This window comes from Falco peregrinus, chromosome 13 (assembly GCF_023634155.1).
Source record: "Falco peregrinus isolate bFalPer1 chromosome 13, bFalPer1.pri, whole genome shotgun sequence".
In the NCBI taxonomy this organism is placed as follows: domain Eukaryota; kingdom Metazoa; phylum Chordata; class Aves; order Falconiformes; family Falconidae; genus Falco; species Falco peregrinus.
In genome coordinates, this window is record NC_073733.1 from 17,474,031 (window position 1) to 17,494,323 (window position 20,293).

General features: G+C 47.1%; 1 long non-coding RNA gene across 2 annotated transcripts; it reads right to left on the bottom strand.

Annotated features, from left to right (window-relative positions):
* Nucleotides 1-10,393: 10,393 nt before the first annotated feature.
* On the bottom strand, nt 10,394-18,989 carry LOC114010890 (uncharacterized). 2 transcript variants are annotated; one of them, XR_003552576.2, is made up of 6 exons: nt 18,798-18,989; nt 17,532-17,710; nt 17,029-17,186; nt 13,706-13,854; nt 12,758-12,989; nt 10,394-11,804 (listed from the first exon to the last, which is right to left on the bottom strand). It is a non-coding gene; the product is annotated as an uncharacterized LOC114010890 (long non-coding RNA). The 2 variants fall into 2 exon arrangements; XR_003552574.2 differs by having other exon boundaries at nt 10,394-12,989.
* Between the last annotated feature and the right edge of the window lie 1,304 nt (nt 18,990-20,293).

Consider the following 20,293-nt stretch of genomic DNA (forward strand, 5'->3'; position numbering starts at 1 on the left):
TGGTGAAGTTTTTCAGGGGCATAAGCTGTCATGAGACCTAAAATTCTTTTCTTGATTCTACTGGTAACTTTCTATTTTTATAGCCAAGGGGGGAAAAAAAAAAAACCCAACCAAAAAAAAAAAGAGATTAATGCATCTGTTTTATAACAAACTATCCAGGATAGGAAAAAAAACCTTCTTACACTTTGCCTTTCAGTTCTGCAATAATAAATTAACTATCACAGTTTAAGATGCAATTGTTGTTCTTTTACGTCTCCAGACTAATGCATCATGACACCTCAATTACATGAAATATGGACGGCTCCTCCTGCCCCCTCTCTTCTAGGTGAAAGCCTGGGACCGCATCATGGGAAGGATCACCAGCCGCCTGGGCTGGAGGTGGCCCATCTGTATGCCAGGGTGCCCCGCGGTCCCTGCACCAACAGCAGGGAGGACACGGCATATCCATCCCCGCGCTGCTGCCAGACCTCCCTGTCCATGTCGCTGAAGGGGCAACGATTCTATTTGTGCTCCTGCGTACCTGCGGTCCTTAACAATTTAAAAAAAATAATATGAAGAGGGAGTTTGCAAAGCTACTGGACCAAAGCATGGTGACGTGTGGTCAGAAGTCGGGGTGCCCATGTGCTGCTGCCACAGATACCACACAGGAGAACGGGAGAGTACGACCGACAGCTACTGTGAGAGTGGTGAAGAGAGCCTTCCAAAACAAGTGTGGAAGGACACTGGGAAAAAATTCTTCTATTTATTTATGTTGATGTCCCTGATAAAATTGCTTCCCACAAATGTTTTGTGACTGACACTGCCTAGCCCAGTAGCTGCAATAATCAAATCCTGGTAAGGCAATTTATCAAGTTGTGGGGTACTTTTTTTTTTTTTTTTTTTTTTCCCAGGAGAAAACAGTTGCTTGTTCTTTTATTCCGCCACCCTGGGTCTGCATCCCAGCCACTCCCCTCCTCTGGTGTGCTCTGCCTTGGCCGGGGTGTGCTCTCCCAAACCATCTGCTTGCTGCAGCGTCGGTGAAGCCATCCCAAGCCACATGACTGCTTGAAGCCAGGTCCCTGAGCAGAACTGCTGAGTTTAGATGCTTCCAGACTAGGGTAAAATTCCTCAGCCCATCTCCATGAAAACATGATTATTGTCATTAAATACATACTGTGATACACAATGTCTCTGCAATGCTCCCCAATGAGCCCGTGCACCGAATGTAATGACTCCTACTGTAGCTCAATACTGTACTCCGCTGTTAAGACAGCACCACATGCTTGGCTCCTACTGCTGATGAGTGGTCTACAAAGCAGCCTGATGATTTTCTAAAGGTCTGAGATCATGGTAACACCATGAGAGTCACAAAAAAGAGATGTCTCCTTTCCTTCCCTCCCACTGCCTGCAAGGCTCATTTTGCAAACTGCAGCTGCTGAAAATGGGAAGCCAGCTAAAGCAGCATCACTGGGATGGCCTTACGGAGCTGGGATGCTGCAGCGGAAATAGGCAGGTCAAGGACAAACGCGCTGAGCTCCCAAAGCCATGCTTTGGTGGAATTCACTCTCCTGCTTGTAAGACGAGAGACCAAGGAGCTAGTGGTGATGCTCTGCTCTCCTGCCAGCATCACCAGGAACATGCATTCCCGTGTGCTGCTGGTGCAGGCGAAGGCTGCCACCCCGCAGCACCCTGGCTGTGTCCATCCCTGGGCTCGGATAGGAACTGGGTGAGTAGTCCTTGGCTTTGGCCACCGGGTTGGTGTGTGAATCCCTTCCTGCCCCATCCAGCCACTGCTGCCTCCTTTCTTGTTTGGCCCCTTAGGAATCTTAACAGAGCCCATAATATTTAATGGGTTCACTAGTGATAATGTCATTTTAAGTGACATAGCTGTGATAAATCGCTCCCACACATCACTGAATTCTGTTTCTAAATTTTTATGTATTTTTGATAGGCCAATTTATCCCTGCTGCAGCTCCAGCCCATGCAGTCAATGGCATTCCACTGGGGGTGAATTTTGTCTGCTATTTACAGTGTGTGCTTTTAAGCAGTGATTGGTGTGACAGTGTGATCTGTACAGCTGTCTTCCTGTATTTATTCTTTTGCCTATAAGGTTGATTTATACCAGCTCAAAAAAAAAAAAAAAAAAGGTGTGCATAGCTTTTCATGTGAATGACTTTAAATAACTGGTTAACGATTATTATTAGCATGACTATAATGGAACGGGGTTTGCAAAGTTTATGGGCTTGGCTGAGCAATTGCACGTAAAGCTGTTGTGTGCCCCTCTCCAACTCTAAACCTTTCCTGAGTTTTTCTTTATAATTGGACTGTGCCCTCTGGGCTCTCTCTGACTTGACGTGCCTGACATGAGGTTGGCGGCGGGGCTGCCTGTGTGGGGGATGTCTGATGTTCACGTGTGCGAGGATGGCATGGTGCGGGTACCCGCTGGGAGTGAGGGGTGCTCTGCACCAGCCCACTCCTTCTGGGGAGATGAAAATCCCCCCTGCCGACAGACAGCAGTGGTGGTTTGTGGGCAGGGAGTGCTCAAGTGTTCTGCTTGAACTTGTATGGTACTCATCAGCTTTATTTTGCATGACTTTTATGAGCTTAATAATGGTGGCTCTCCAAGGCGGTATCCTTTCAGACTTGTGTGACGTGAAAAGACCCTAAAGCTCCGTTTATCAAACCAGCTCTCCGGGCCTGTCTCTGCAGCTACAGCAGGTTGTGTCTTGTACCTTTGGGTCCCTTGTGGCTTATTTAGGGCTGCCCCAGGGGCGTCCTGGAGATTTTTGGAAGAGTGCAGTGCTGGGTTAACCCCCTCTGTTTGGCTTTGTGTTTCTTCTCTCCTCCTTGACTCACAATAGCAGATTCCTGGTGGCCAGAAACACCTGCAAGCAGCAAACCTCTACCCTCATGTGTCTGTGGGTCCTTAGAGAGCACAGGGACGGGCTCCTCACTGCTGCACCCTGTTGTGGAGAGCAGCACTATGAGCATCTCCTGCCCACCTTGCACTAACCTGCCCTGGGGTGTCAATTAGCATCAGTCAGACAGCAGACTCCCTTCCGACAGAGCAGCTGCCGCACAGTTAATGTTTTCCAGGACTGAGCCTTCTCGGTTGTTTATTCCAGCAGCTTATTCTGCTGGAGCTACCACCTGTGGTACCAAATAGGAGGAAGGATGGCTATGTAGTCATGAATACGTCATGAACACTTTGTGAACACCTTCTTGCCCTGAAAGAAGGAATTTCTGAGCCAGGAAATGCAATGTGTGTTTTTCTGAAGGTTTAACTTGTGTGTTTGGTTTTATGTGTTTGCAAAAGGATAACCAGAAGCAGCCTGCAGAGCGACACCAGAGGGGTTCCGTTTTCACTAAAGTTGTGCAATGCAGCCATCCAGCTAGGAGCACCCTTGCTGCTTGGTTGTCACATTTGTCCCTTTCAAAGTCCTGGGAAGGGAATAATACTTTGGTTTTTTTATAAGATGTCACCCCTTCAAAAGCAGTACAGGGTAAGGCAGAGTCTGGGAATATTAAGTATTATTATCGTTAATCACAACTCAAGTAAACCTGCCTGAGAATCAGTTTTATTATTTATTCTCCTTTTCTCTAGTTTAGGTTCCCTGAGCAGAGTTTGATTAAAAACTGTTGCACCTCATTTTACTCACAAGGACTGGTGTGCTGTGTTGCTGTCACCTGTCTGCAGCCAAAATAATGTGACACATCATGGAAGTGGTTGAATACTTGCTACTGGTTTTGATCTTCTTCAAAATATCATTTTCACTTTATATAGCTAGAGAATAGCTGGCCTCCTGCCGTTCCCATTCACATCTTATCCTTGAACAATGAGAAGAAAATCTGCCTGCAGTAAATGTTCAGTTTATGTTGGGGAATTTTTCCAATACAGAAAGAGAAAGGGAAATAAAGCAGCTTTATGAAATAATGGTGCCATTCTCAGATAAACATGGATATTTTTGCTGTTAACTTCATGAATAAGGGGGAGTAAGGAGGTCAGCTGCAGCTGAACTTGTGCCAGAAGTGCTTGCCTATTCAAAGGTTTTGGGCTTTTAGGCTTTTTGAGATTTTTATTTTTTTTTAAAGACTTTTAACTCACGCAGGTTTTACCTTCCTGTATCTAAAAAGGGCAGATTTATTACAGGTGTAGCAGCATGTCTCTGGTATTTTGATAAATGTGGGTTCCCCAGGGGCTGAGGGATGCAAGCTCCCTGCAATTAGCAGCACGGGAGCGGGCAGCGCCGTGCGGGGCGAGGCGATTGGCAGGTGGCAGGCTCAGCACGGAGCCGGGCGAGGGGGACCTCATTGCTGTGGAATTGTTCGTACTTGTCACCGGTTTTAGTGGTGCCCAGGGAAACTTGCTGTTGAGCTGTCTGGCTGTTTCTAGCCCTGGGACCTTTTCCTGCTCACCTGCCTGCCCAGGCAGCGTTGATGTGCCAGCCCAGCAGCAGCTCTGCGGAGATGGGCATGCAAAGCAGGTTGCTTGCAAGTACTGTGGTTGTGTGAAACACGCGTTCACTGGCATGACTGCAACCAAACATCAGCTCAAGTACTTTTTATTATTAATTTCAAGCTCCAGCTGCTGCCTTGAAGCGTTTTGTTTTGTCATTCTGAAAGTTGCTGCTCAGACCAAACAAAAGGGAAAGAAAAATGAAAGCAACCCCCCTAAAACTCATTAGTAACATAAAGTCTTGCAAGGATGGCTAACGGTGTCTAATAATCCATCAAGGTGGCTCATCTGTCACCTATAAAAATATCATCCCTAGAAGTTTACTAAAGCTTTATAAGGTCTAAGTAGACTTTAGTGTTCACGGCAGCAGTGCTGTGATGGCAGTGTGCAGGAGGCATGGTGTGGCCAAAGAGAAGAGTGCAGTACCCACATGGTGCAGGAGCAGCACTGGGAGTGCTGGCCAGATGCATGTCAGCCCAGAGGTTGGGGTCTCCTTCAGTCCTGGCTGCAGAGGAGACAAAGGCATGAGGAGACAGAGGAGACATGAGGCAGAGGAGACAGTCATGCCAGGGTATGCCACTTTGCCAGAGGAAATCAAAAAGCCCATCGGTGTGGCGGACTGTCAGCTGGCCTAAGAGGTGGGATCTGCTGCAGGGGGTCCTTGTGTCTGGTTTCACACAGCATGGCTTCTTGTTCTGTTATTCTTGCAAAGCTTTGCCCAGTTGTCTCTATCGCACCAGTGTCATACTGGAGAGGATGAGGTATCTGCTGGGGATGTGGGGAGAGCAGGGACCAGCCCACCCACTTGCACCGGGCTTGCCAAAAGGCACTGGAGAGAAGCTGTAACCTTGCCTTGTCCTCTGCCGGTGCAGGCACTTTCCTCCCCAGCTGGGCTCTACCTCAAAGCAGGGCAGCGAGCTGTGGGGTGGCTCCACGGGGGCTGGGGGTGAGCTGGGAACGCACATGCAGAGGGCACGCGGGCGCCCAGGGGCTGCTGCGGTCGGGCCGTCTGCAATACACTCGTACTAAGGGCTTCATGGGCCGTACATGACTATTCATCACTAGGAGATACTCTCTCAGCACCTCCTGCAATGTCTCAGTCACCTTCTCCACTCTTCCTTTCAGTGACTTTGCCCTCAACTAATCCATCATCTGGTCTGGCCCCTGGAAACAACACGTGGTGTATCTGCTGCTTTAAACTGCTGACCTTCAGGCTTTGCTTCTGCGACAGTGCCTGGTCCGCGTTGATCCCTTTTCCCTTTGGAGACTGCTGACACATTCTGGTTTTGAAACAGCTTCATATAAAACTAGAAGGAGGTCTCAAATCCAGATCAAGCTTAACACCCACTGCTGTTCCCCCATGCACCCAGTCTCTTCCCTCCTGCACGTTTTAAGCCATTCTTTTCACTCTGCTGCTTCGTGGGGCTAATGAGTTTACCGCTGCTATTCCCTCTGACGAGGGGATGGGAACAGTCACACAATTACTGCAAAAGGCTTAGAAATATATGTAAGTGGTTTGGGTTTCCCTGTGAAATCTGAATTCAAATCCCCATTCTCAGTACAAAAAATAAAAGGGAAAAACACCAACACTGAAGAGCAACAACTTAAAAAAACCCACATCGTTCATAGGGAGTCTGAGGTTTTGCTGCCTTTTTCTCTAGATGGGAATGTTGTAGCATTGCCTACAGAGCCTTTCTTCTCTGCATTAGGCGAGCGAGGAGATTTCATTTCATACATCATTTACAATGGAGTGCGTCAAGAGCAGAGTTGGTGCATATTAACACGGGGATGTGGGGAAAGAGTTGGGTTCTTTGAAAGTTTCAAAGCATTTCCACTGAGGAGGGGAGCCTGGGCTGCTGATTCCCTTTCACTCTGTTGTAGAAGCTGTGTGAACCAAAAGCCCATGAAATGGAAAGAGGAGAACAAAGGCACTGAAAGGCCTGTAATGTGCCAGCGTTAGTGGGAGCTGGAGTAGCGCAGGGATGGTGTAGCAGCCAGCCCTGTAAGTGTCAAGAAACACTTCCATCTCTTATTGCTCTCCTAACTGCCTCCTGCCTTCCATTATATTCACAGAGGAGTGAGTTCAAGGTCGTCCCTGTACTTAGCAAGAGTGTTCATGGATTGGGAGAACCTGAGGAAGATGTCCATCCTTCTCCTGCCCTCCCAGCCCATCTGGCCAGCAGCTGTCCATGATCAGGCTTTCTTTGTTGCCGCGTGCTTTACTTTAAGCTAAGTCTTTAGATCACTACATAATGGCCACCCCACGTATTGATTAAAAAGTCTTTTCATTAATTATTTGTTTTAACAATTGATGTTCTTTTTAAAATATGTTTAGGTTGTTTTTGATTTCCTTCTGGATTTTGAGGCCATAAGATGTACTTGAGAAAAGTGGAAATGGTAAGTCACTATGAGCTCTAAAACTAAATCCAGGGAAGCTGATGTTGCCTCATCACAGGACTCTAGGGGCTAGAACTTTCTGGAGAACACCAGGCACCACAAAACTTGCTATAAAAATTATGAGACTGACAGTGAGATGGTCATATCTTGTCCCTTCCCTTGTTTCTGTGGGGTTTCCCTCTGTGCAGAAGCTGCACAGGCCACCCTGCAAGAGGGAAGAGGACAGTCCCTGATGTCTTGTGATGTCTGTGCCAACCTCTTACCACCTTCCTCGTGGCTGGAGAGAGCCACTGGGCAGGGGTACATGAAAAAAATCCTCTCTGCATGCTATCCCTTGCCTTTTCTATGGAAGACCACCTAAGGGGTCTTGAATTTTGGATAGAAGTGTCTGGCAGAGAGCCTTAGGAATAATGCCAGCATAAAGGGCATCTTCTAGGACTGTTGCACTGGGAACACAATGATTATCTTATCTGCCTGATGCTGCTCTTCCACGTACACAGTTGTAGGTCAAGGGATTGGGAAGAGATTTAAATAGGAGTTCCCATGGCTCCTGAAATTAATACAAAGGCTTACTTGGCTGACATTAATATAAAGCCTTTCTTGGCTGTTATAAAATTCACCACATTCCATTCTGGTGGGTCACCTTAGTGCTATCTGATCAGAGGCAGTGCAGAAACAGCAGCAAAAATGCCCACCACGTCGGGGAGCTTCCACCTGGCTTCAGACACTTTCGGGTTTGTTCAGTAATTGATGTTGCACAGAGATGTTTGCCTGGATTTAGAAAGTTTATTTTCAATTAAACTGTTGACTGGTACTTGCTCAGACTCTGTTCCAGAACTAGTGATGGATTTAAGTCACTCAGGAGACAATTCAGCTCACTCCAGGTGACTTCTACAAGGTTAGAGAAACAAAAAAAAGCATGTCGGGTTTCTGTCAGCTGTAAGCTTTGCCCTGTTAGAGTTAGTGAACGGAAACTTTTCCCATCCCTCCCCCATGACTGCGCTCAAGACTCCACAATCTATTTTCTCTCACTCTTCACCTCTTCTCCTTTATATTGGCTGCTTTGCACCAAAAGCCCCATAGTTACGTGCACTTTGACACTTGCTTTTCAAAATGCCTGATTGTGGAGTTCTGCCAATACCAGCAATTGATCTGGTGCCACAGACCAGCTTAATTATTCAAGGTCAGTCTCTCTCTGTCTCTTCTTGTCCAGGGAGCAGCAGCTATGGGGAATAAAACTTGAACAGTCTTTAAATTTTAATCATAAACTTCAGTAAGTCACAGATTTGTTTTGCTGTATGTGGGTTTTTTCTATTGTACTTCTTGCAACTTCTCCAGCATCACCACTCAGAGCATGTCTTTATTGCTCGGTACAACAGTGTGCTTTTGTAAAGCACAGTATTTTACACTGCTATTTAAAATGCATAAGTTGTGTGATCTAAGCAGTTTCCAGTTCACTTTTGAGCTCCTGTAAAACGTATCCCTTAAGGCAGTTCAGCTGAGCAGCTAAGAAGGTGAGGGTATTGGAGGTTGTGAAATGGCTTGTCTGCTAATTCTTTCTATGTGCATCTCCTCAGATAAATCTCCTGTGACCTCCTACTACAAGCAGAACATTAGTTAAGTATCTTCTTGGTAATGGAGTATCCTGGACCTGATCTTATATTATATTAAGGACCCTTCATGCTATCTGGGAACACGCTGGCCTTCAGGAAAGGTAGGAAAGGTGTCCCTGAATGCACATGATGTGCAAGTAACCTCACTGAACAGTGCTGGACTGACGCAAAGGCTCTGGTGTTCAGCCCTGCTGTGGGTCACAGGCAGAGTCGGGCTCGAGGCTTGTCAGGTTGCACCACGTTAGGCGTCTGCTAGTGCAAATGAGGGATAAGAAGGAACAAGACCCATTTACAGCAACCTTGGGGATGCTGGGATTTTCATCCGCCTCACCCAATTGGAAAACAAAGAAGCCTTTGAACCCCTCAGTCCATTCCTGAAGTGACTCTGAGAGCTGACAGAGTCTGAGGGATTGTTGTAAGTTTAATAGTAAATCCTTATAATAATTATTCTATATTATAGAAAAATTATTAAAAAAAATAAGAAAACCTGAAAAAGAAGACCTGCAAATGGTTTTTAAAATGACTAATAATAACACATCCTAACAGGATGGGGCAATAGTACAAGGATGCAGGAGGGACAATCACCTCGGTCTCACTGGGATCGTGGGAAGAGGAGCTGCGGGAAAGTGAGGAAACTGGGGTTGCTGCACAAGGGAGAGGACACACTGGCAATGGGAGACCAAGCCTCCTGCAGTCCCTGCCACAGCTCCTGTGCTTGGGAGAGAACCTGGGGACTGCAGTGCCAGGGCCATGCCCACCCTGCCCGCACAGAGCTCTGCAGAGGTGCAGGTGGGGAGCGAAGGTGACCTGTGCTGAGGGGCAACTGCACGGTGACGGCTGGGGCTCGGTGTGTTGGGGACACCAGCCTGGCCACCGCTGGCTACGCGGTGCTGCCAGCTGGCGGGCCCCGAGGGGTGACACTTCTTACACATTTTTCGAGGGGAAATAAAGCCCGGCAATCTTTGCTAATTTTAAAACTTTTGGCATGATTACAGTATCTCTGGTTTACAGCACCCAGCCATTAGTGAAAAGCACTATGCAAGTCAATTAATGATAATGTCTCTTTCCTTGAGATAAAATAGTTCATTGTTACAAACCAGCCGGGATGCACGGAGAGGCGAGCTGCATGTTGCCCTTGATGGTGCAGGATGAATAGAAGCGCAGATTCACTTTCTTCCGGTGCAGTTGCTGGCTTTGTTGCAGATTTAAAGCAGCACTGTTTGAAGCTCTGCCTCTATAGCTGTGTTATGCTGTCCTCCTTTGTAATGAAAACTTCTCCTTTTTCATCATTTTTAATTTCAAAGCCTGTAGGGGTTAGCTTCCTCAAGGCTACGTCTTGGCCTATGAAGAACGGAGTCTCTAGCTCTGCTCTTCCTCGCCAACCCGATGGCCAAGGCTAGTTGGCTTTCACCTTCTATAACAATAGTTTATAGCTCTTGGCTTGTGTTTACCCAGCACCTTGTCTTGTTTTAAAATGTATTTCTAGATGTGAAGCCATTTGTTCCTGAGCTGAAGCCCTTGCTGCTAGTTTGGGGGAGGTTTGTTTACTGCAGTAACCAGCTTGTTCCGTATGTATTCCCATCACTCTCCCTTGCTATAACCTACAAATCTCTCCAACTTGTTCAGCTCGATACTGGAGATGGTTTTTGAAGTCTTCTTTAAAGTATAGTGAGTGCCCTTAAAAATTTTCCCCTCTTTGAAAGTTTCTACCTGTTCTAATGCAATTCCCTATTTTAAAGATAGGGAATAAATATCTTGGGGATGGCTGGCTCACATACAGCTCCTATCTTTTAAAACATTAATGGTCCATGCTGTTTGATTCTTTTTGAAAGTACTCTGTTCCTACTTTGTTTATTTAATTTCTTTTCTCTGCACTGGGACTTGCCAAATGGAGTCATGTCCCATCCCCCTGTCCCCTCCCCCTCCCCCCTTTCATTCACAGAAATCAGTGAGATGCAAATACGGCTCATTTAGTTTTAGCATTGCCAACTTTTGTTTCAAAAATCAGACGTAAGGTCCCTTGAATTTTGAAATGGATTTCAAAAACCCTTGTTGAAGAAATACATTCTGAATAATTTCTGGGTTTGCTTTCTGTATTTTGTGCCTTTGAAGGTTCACACTTCCAAGCCTTCACGTAGAATCATAAGAGATTGAAACTTGTTTTACTCTTAATAACCGCTGCATCCCCTGCAATCACACAGTTCCAAGAGGGAGCCACTGTAGGAAATGAGCCAAGTCAAATATTGCAGCTTAATAAACTCCCAAGACTTGACAACAACAAATTTTGTTCCTGAAAATTGCCCATCGGTTTGCCTATAGCAGCTACAACCTCTGGGAAAACAACATGGGAACAGAGAGAACCACAAGTGCACTCAGGGCTACACAATGAAATAATTCACTCTGTAGACACTTGCATGATACGACCAAGCCTTTGCTAACTCAGTCTAGAAGCTGAAGAGTGGCTTGGACACAACTTGTGATGCTGCCGAACGCCCCACGCGCCGAGGGATGGGTGCATTGCCTCCCACACAGTGCGTTTGGGAGCCTCCTCCAGGCACTGCTCTCCGGCTTAGGGCTTACAGCCAGCAGGTTTGAAGACAGTAACGATTTTGTTCTCTTCAGGGGGTATCGGCCCTTCAGAGGTTTACCAAAGCTCAGCACTACTTTGTGTTAGAGCTGGTCTTTCAGCCCCGTGGCCGAGCTTGGGCTGTTTGAGCCCCCCCAGCAATACCCCTCTGGTTTGCCCGTGACTCCGCTCAGCTGCAGATCACTGGACTTATTAGTTGGAGCTGTCTCTCCCATATTAGTGTCATTTTAGCTTGTCCTGTCCTGTGGCAGGTATCCATGGTTCTTTGGCTGGGTATGACTGGTGTCTCCTCTAATTCATGTCAAATGTTGAGAAGAGCAGAGCTGGGGAGGAGGGAGCTGCCCTCGGCCAGCACAGGGGGAGCGGGCAGAGGGTCCCATGCTGGGGCCAGGGTCCCTGCAGCCACTGTGGGCCGGGACCAGACCGATGCCTGAGCACCTTTGAAGTGAGCACAGGAGCAAAGCTGGTCACATATGGCCGCTGTAGTTTTGCTGTGGGTTTTGGTTTTTTTGCAGCCTCTTGCGCAGAAGGTGAGTGGGGGCTGTATGAGAGATGAAGATGATTCAGTCTGTCAGAAATACAGACTGGATTTTTTCTCTGCTGTTGGGAGACGTTGATGACACCACACAGATGGTCAGGAGATGAAGCTCGGGATGTCTGTGGATGGTCATCTCTGCCCCACGTCTGGGTGATGTTTACAAGGCTTGTCCAGTGAAACCTTCCCGTACACATGGTCCATTCCTGACACCATCAAGCAAGGGAGACCGAAAGCCTGTGTGCGGAGACTTGGCAGTAAGTAACAGAAGCATGTACAGGCAAGGGCTTAATTAAACATTGTCCAGGCAGCAGGGCTAGCAGGCGGGTCACCTCTGCCCTGCCAAACTTCAGTCCATGTGCGGAAATCCCCTTTTCTTTTCTGCCTTTTAAGTCTTTTGCCTTTCCTGTCTGCAAGATGTGAGATAGCAGGCTTGCTGCTTCTCTCCCTTTTTCCTCTCACATGAGATACATATAAAAATATATATCATTTATAGATAACGTATACATAAAATAATACTCTGTCTAAATACAGGCAGACACACACAAAGCATGTTGCAGAGCCTGTGGGAAATACTGTCTGCAATGGAGCTTGCTAATTATAGCAACTCTAATGGCAGCTTCCCCCCACCCTTCCCAACAGCAACAGAGATCAAAACCTTTTTTGTTTAAAATATTTACTGTACAGCTTGCAAAGCTTTAATCAATGTAACATGACGTTTCCTTGCAACAGCCGAGTAATAAATATGCAATTAATAGGGAATTGAAATACACCCATTAGCTGTTTGCAGAGTCTCCACTTCCCCACTGTAAAAACGCTTTCAGAGCATTTAATGCTCTGCCTACAGTCTGCTGCGCTGCTGAAGCACGGGGAGCGAGATGATCCCCCTGCTTCTTGGTGAGGAGAGGGGCAAAGCGATTCAGGGCAGCTTGGCGAAGGTTGCAGTGGAAATCAGCCTTGCCCTGCTTCGGCAGCTGCCACCAGCCTGGGCCGGGGGGTGGGCAGCAGGGCGGCAGCTCCACCTGTGATTTATCTCTCTCCCACCTTGGGAGCTCGGCTTTTGAGACTGTTGATTTTGCTTCAGTGAGTGCAACTCTGCACAGCTTAACGGGGCCGGGCATGCTGATTTCCAGAGGGTCTGTATTTGCCCAGTGCAGGGCCAGAAGGAGGGGGCTGGGCTCCGTACGTACCTGGTTCCCCCAGGCACCGCGTCCCTGACTCCCGAGGAGCCAGGCTTACAGCAGGGCACCCCTCGGGTCTGTACTGCAGTGGCCCATCAGCCAAGTTAGCCTTTGCCGTCTGTAGTTCTTAAGATGTTTTTTAAAAAGTTAGTTTCCCACCGTGGTTGTAGCACTGTCCCGGCTCTGTCTTGGGCAGCAGAAGACAGCACGGAGGTGGCTAGAAGGCCCTTGATCTTGATAACTAAATGGTAAAATATACCAGTCATAACCATCCGCTTCAGAGCATTCTTCAAACCCTTGTCCAGCAATCTGTGTGATACACTAAAGCCGCGTTGTGGGACACGAGCCTGACCCGATGCCACAGCCCTGGCAGCTTGCCCAGCAGCCAGCAGGCTCCTCATCGGTGGGGCTGACCATGACCCCTGCAGCCCCCCTGCTCAGCACTGCCCGAGACTGGGCTGAATGATGCCCAGGTGGGTGTCGGGGCACCGGAGCTCACAGAGCCGCTCCGTACGCAGCCAGAGTACCAGCCAGATGCTGCTTCATGGAAAAGACTCCCACCACACGGGGAGGAGGCGGCGCTGAGCCTTGTGCCTCCCAGCTAAGCATTAGTGAAGCTTTTTAATCTCTCACTGTGGGATTTCTTTTTGCTTCAGCATCGCGCCATAAAGTATTTCAGACAAGGTGACATTTTCCATCTGCATAAAGTGCTTGCAAACAGTGTGAATTTAACTTTTATTGGCCTGATTTAGGGGTATGGGACTGTGCATAAGTCTTGGTCTCTCAACCTATAGCCCTGCACTTTAAGTGATGAATTAGTCAGTAAAATAAACAGGGTATTATCTAGCTGTACACACGTCTGCATCTTCCAAAGAAAATTAAACCTTGTTTGAACGTACAAAAGCTAATGATGGTGAAATCAACTTGGCTATAAATTACGCAAAACTCAAAACTAACCTGGAACTTTTGGAGAGCTTGAAAACGCCGTGTCTCCTGGCGCGGGAAGCCTAGCACGCCGGATGGCAGAGAGCGACCATGCTGAGGTGCTGCATGGCACTGGCTGTGCCACTTCATCCCTCCCTCCGTCTGCCAAGGCTCACCACTCCCTGTGAGGTATGAGCAGGTTACAGAAGTTACTGCAATTCCCGTTCCCTTCCCCACGTACCGAGGGAAAGAGTGATCCATCAGTTACCATCTGCAGCGATCGACAAATGTTGATGTCTTAATGGCAACCACCATACCTGCAGCTGGGGTGTGATGGAATACTGATAGAGCCATTAGTACCCAGGCCGGTGATGTGATTTTATATTTCATTTAACCCAGAACACAACATGCTGCAATGTATATATTTGTAACTGCTCCCTTGATGGTCTCTCTGGAGTATTATAAAGATTTATCATGTAGCGTTTGGTCAATACTAAATACCGTGAAATGTCAGTAGAGCAGTTCTTGGGATCGCTTGAGCAGTAAATAACAGAATCCTACAATACCCAAAAAGAAATGAGCAGGTGAGCAAGCAACCTTACAGATAGAAAACGAAACAAACCCAATCCCTAACCTTTAGAAAAGAACAACAAAGCAGCAAGGTTTCTATCATTAAGCCTTCTTGACTTTTAATGAGATGTATGAATACTTGTCATTTAAGTGATTTGAAAAGGGTAGCCAGCTAGATCTGGAAATGCTGTGCCATGGATTTTTGGGGCCAGATGCCACATCAAGTTTCCTTTCTTTTACCCCCATGGAACCCTTGCTTGTTTTGTGACCCTGTGGAAGCAGCCATCCTACGGTTAGTGAGACAGCACGAATATCCTCTGCATCCTTCTCTCCGTCTGAGAAACAACAGCTGCTTTGTGGGAGGTGGGACGGACACCCCCTCTCAGTGCTGACATGTTCCCTCCTAATCGCTCCCCAGCTAATGGTGGGGATTGCTCTGAGAAAACCCTCCAGTTTTGTTTTTTTTTTTTTTTACAGGTCAGAAGTTGGCTACTGCTTAAACATATGTTCCTCTCTCCCTGTCTCTGACTTGCAGAATAGCTGCTAACTAACCAAAAGACAACATGGTGAGCCAAGGCTATTAGTGAATAATAATGCCATTTGCAGGCAGCAAAGGCTGAAAGGCTTCCAGAGCAGTTAGCAGTCTGCAGGCATCTCCCAGAAATGCATGAACAAGAGCTCCTGTGCATCAGCCAAAGAGCAATTATTCTTGGAAAGCACGTCTGCCTCATGCTTTAAAATCTTTCCTAGTGTCTCGAGTTTAAAAAAAAATGCACTGAAAGAAAGCAGAAAAACTGGAGTAAAGGACTTCACCTGCTGTGAATGAACATGACTGCAGGTGCGTGCACCTCCCGGCCCCTCCAGCTCCGTGCTGGATGCCCCATGGCAGCGGCAGCCGGCTGGGGTGAGCCAGGCTGAGCAGCCCAGAGCCTGGCTTGAGGCAGTGGCCACGGGTAAATCCCCTCTCCGGGCTTCCCCAGAGCAGAGATACTGGCAGCATGCAGAACTCCTCAAAAATTGCGTTTTTAGGATGAACTTCAGTCAAGTGGGTTTGTTTGTTGGCTGGGTTTTTTCCTTTTCTGTTCGCTTTCCTAGGTTTCTTTCCCCCAAACATCTTATTTGTAGCAGAAGATTATATTCCTAAAGGGGTCATTCTGAGCACAGTATTGTACACAGTTCTGCTCTTTAAAGAACTAGCACGGATCCTAACAGCTCTCCAGGCAGGAAATCTGGTGGGAACTCTGCTTTCCTGCTTACTGATCTAATGCTGGATCCAGCGATCCCACTGAGCCCATCAGTGCAGTGTCTTGGTAGCAAATAATGATACAGGGAGCCACCAAAGGACTGTTTTATGGTCCAAACTTGTTAACTTCAGAGAATGGTTCTTCTGCAACCTTATTATATTTTTTGGCAAATCACGGAGATGCTTGCTAGTTTATGCCGCGTCTTTGTTTAACCACTCTGGTGCTATTTTTTTTCCCTTCAAATTGTATATTTCAGTTCCTACATGAGACTTACTGTCAACATCCTTTTGTGTGTGCTTTTTCTGTATCCTGTTGCATCTTTTTTTGGTTCACTTACTTTAATTATGCATTCTATTTTAAGTACATTGTTTTATGACATCACTTGTTAATTGTTCAATTATCACACTGTTCCTCTGCAGCGCACAGTAGCCTTGAAGTGCTGTAGGAGTGTGCCACAAAACAGGGGGGAGCAATGGCCTAAAGACCCAAAGATGCGTGCTAGACAGTTCTGCGCTATTTAATTATGTGTTGTTCGGCAAATAATTGGTAAGAAATCAGCTTCTTTCTCGGTATGGTAAGAGCTTTTGCAATTTGCCACCAGGCCCCCACCAGGTGAAGCCTGCTGCTCCTGGCCAGGCTGCAGGGCTGAGCTCCTGGCACTGCCATTAGCCCGGGAGTGGAGAAGCTGCGGTTTGCATGGGTCACAGCCAGCAGGACCTCTGGGGTTACTGGCTGACGTGCTGCTTTTAGGATTAACAGCATCTTGTGGCACTGGAGACATCAGCATGGGGACTGTGCTAAGCGGTCAGCTGGTGCCCAAGAGGTGCAGGTTAACAGGAGGTGCGTTCAGCCGTCACCTCGTAACTCCATCAGCTCACCTGCAGCTACAAGTCCAGGCTCCTACCCTTTAATTTACTCCCATATTAACTCGCCCACCTCACCTTTGCTTTAGGTTGCCAGCTCCCTGCTACCCTCTGCATCTTCAAAAAGGTGAGAGAGCCAGTGGGCTGCACCTCCCTGTCATCAGCCCTGCCTGAATTTCAGTGAAGTAATTAACAACAGACCAAACCCCACGGGATGCAGCTGCACAATTAGTTGTAGGTGTTATGCTGAGTGCTGTCTGTGGACTCAGAAGCAGTCAGGTACACATGTTTCCATAGATGAATGAGAGGAGTGTTGCGGTCTATAGACGCAGATCAATCGCATGGCTCGCTTTTGGCTGGAAAAGATAAAGGTGTGTGCTGTGTCTGACTGAGGAAGGACTGATGCTGGTCCTGTGCTGCCTGGGTGGCTGCTCGGTCAGAGTGCTGCCTGGGCAGTGTGCGCAGGTTGGTGTTACAGCAGCAGGGTTTTGAGTAATTCCCACTCAGATTTGGGAGACTGAAAAGCCCGATTAAGCAGTGCCCAACTCCTCTCATGTGCCCAGAGCTGTGTGTGACACCCTCTAGGTAGCTGTGCACACTTCATATCATCTTTTTTGCCATACGAAGCCCAAAGACAGTCTGGAAGCTGGTTTATGACACCAAATTCTGCATTACATACCTCAGACAAAGCACACCAGGTGGTCCACAGCATGTCCAGGTACAAACCAGTTTCATTTGCAAATCCATACTGTATATTAGCTTGGAAGGGATGTGTGAGTTGATGGCTCCTGTTTCTGTTAGGTACGCAATAGTCTGTGACCCATTTATAATAAAAATCTGAAAGAGAACTGAAGATGCTGAGATTCTCCATATATCCCTGCAGTATCTCACTTGTTTTACAGTAATTTGATGCTGCCTGAGCACAGTAGTCGACCTTTTTTTACTCCTGCTTGCAGGGTAGAACAGCAGGGATGATAAACCTTATGCTTTAGTTCAGAAATAGCACACATCAGTGAGAGCAACCAGGGTTGCACCACGGGAGAGAGGGGGTTGTGGCAGCTCAGAGCAATACCGATTACTGAGGTTTATTATATATACAAGAAAACCATATTGCCTGCCAGAGAAATTGCATATTGGCCTAAAAGCCTGTTTAGGGTTTGCTGTTTAAACCCAGGCTCTTACCCAGTTTTATGTCCTTTCTCTCCTGGGGAGCGTGTTCATTTTAGAGCCTTGGATGACTCAGAGTCCTGAGAACATGAAATGGAGACTTTCGTGAGTGTTGCGATTGTCCTACTCCACCCGGAGTTGGCAGTCACTGGAGTCTGCATCAGCTGAACACACCTTCAGGTTGCTGCTCTTTCCTAAAGGCAAAAATCACCATCTCACAATAAGCCAAGTAAAAAGAAACCTGTGAAATAGCTACTTGAGGTAGAAAGGGAAGCACAGTGTGTGGATGGAGAGGAAATGTCACTCTGGCCCCTTGAAAAATGTATTTGTGCCCTAAATGAAGGAACAAAAAATCAGGAGTAGGAGTGACCTTGCATCCTGTGCAGCCTTGCGATGCCCGGTGTGTGGAGGACCAGCTTTGTTCTTGGAGCAACATAGTCATGGGGAAAGGTAAACCTCAGCACAAAGAGCATGGAAAAAAAAAAGCAAGCTAAACTAGCACAGGATGAAAGCAGCACTCAGGGTCATCTGGGTGCTGGATAGCATCTGCTTTTGTGTATAGAGAAGGAAACATAGCATGAGTAATGGCTCTGAAGCAGCTATGCTGGATGTTTATTGCACAGATATGACTGGGGCAAATGAGAACATCTCCACTTTTTCAGCAGGCAGTGCACAACGTGTGTGACTCTTATGGTGACCACAGACCTCAAGAACAGTGGGCAAGCGCCTTCCTTCTAGTAAACCGTATCATCTCTTTCCAAAACCGTGAAGCCCAACCTCAGAGATCACAGGGATTTTGCTTGATTAAAGACCAGAATAAATTTTGGGGCCAGGTTGTCTGGCTGTTGTAGCAGCAAATGTGGGAAGAAGGGCCTCGGGCTATTTTCCTTGACATGGAAAACTTACGTGACACATCATTTGATGTGCTGATTCTATTTTTTAAACATTGCCTAGCACAGAAACCGGAGCTGGCTGCAGCTCAGCCAGCCATCAGCTCTGCCCCACACAGTCCAACATTTCTGCCTTCCAGGGCAGGAGCTATGCCCAGCCCCTGTGTCTCCGCGGGCAAGGACTGTGCTCCCACATGGGCTTGAGCATCTTTTCTCAGGTGTCTTCCCCACCTCCAGCACAAGCTAATCATAATCCCTGTGTTCCTCCATGAACTATTTACATGATCACAGCCAGCCTTTGGCACAATTTCTTGCTAACGCTGTAACAGTGATGGCAATCTCGTAATGACTGTGCTGCCACCAGCTAAAACTGTACCGCAACTTATCTTACCTGCCTCGGAGTCCGCAGCTTGTCTACATGGGGGTCCACCGGGTGAGGGGTCCTGCAAGACAGGTGGCCTGAGATGAACCTGAACTCCTTGTGGCATATTCCAGAGGAAGGATCACATCCCTTTTGCAAGTCACAGAAAAAGGCAAATTCCACTGGAGCATCACTGACTCTGGGGCTCATCTTCATGGGTGGCAACCTGGAAGGAAAGCTTTCATCCTGAGCTCATTGCTGAACTCTTCTTACATTTCATATGTATGAAAGGAGACATTCTGAGGAAAGAGTTGCTTAGGAGACCTGAAGTAACATTCAGCTGGTGGGATCTCTCTTACTGGTGCTCATGTGTAAGGAGGATAAAAATGAGCCTGTCTGTCAGGTCCCGGGAAAAGGCACGCACCTCAGAAGTAAGAAAAAAAGATAAAACTGTACTTTTTGCTTTGTTGTTGATTTTTAAATTTTAAAGCAAAATCGATCCTAAATCTTCAAGATTAAATCTTTGGTTTTGTCAGATTTTCTTTTCAATACTAGCATTTCAGAGTTTGTGGACAGACCTTTGAAGATTACACGAAAGGATAGTGTTGAAGTGAAGAGACAGCTGAGACTTCCAGTTGGAAGAATTCTCCAACCCGCACATCCTGACAGAGGCAATGGGAGATGGCAGATGGTAGGTGGCATCTTGTTTATCAAAACAAAAACTGTGGGATCTCCTGAGGTGCTGGAAAAACTATATAGCTGAAGTGAGATGTTGTCTGTGTGCACTTACCAGCTATTTCCTCTGAACTAAAAACCCGCTTCTGTCTGGTGCAATTTGCAAAAAAAAAAAAAAAAAAAAAAAAAAAAAAATTAGCCAAGGAGAATTAACAGGGAGAACATTGGTCCTGTGCTGGGTTGGGAGATAAGGTCACCAGGGCTGCCACAGCACTTATCATAGCCAGGTAGCCCAGAGTTTTGACCCTGGAAACCATCGCTGAGGGTTGGAACGGCACCCACTCCAGCAGGTAACGTGAACCCCACCAAGACCCTCAGCTCCAGTCATTTTAGCTTTTTGACGTGTCTTCCCTCTGTTCAGGTCTGCAACACCTAGAAAGTGAATGGTATGCTCTCCTATTCTCTCTTTAATACCTAAAATATTCAGAGACTATTTGACCAGAGAGGCTGTAGGCCTGGGTTTCTTTCCACATATGACTATTGCCAGGTTCTATAACAAATGCATTTTTCCCAGCATTTCTAAATGCCTAACACTATCCCAGTTTTGGCCTAGAAAGGGCAATTAATCCGATTTATTCCTTATATGCTCCAAACTTCCAAATAACCAGAGTAGCCACAGCAGAAAGCTGAGGCACTCGGGATGCAGCACGACTGTAGCATCCTCATGGGAGCTATCCGCAACCTGGAGGTAAATGCCTCCCACAGAGAACAGAGAGAATCAGCAGGGGCTCCAGATAACGAGCAATGGGACAGGAGGAAACGACCTCAATTTGCACCAGGGGAGGGTTAGA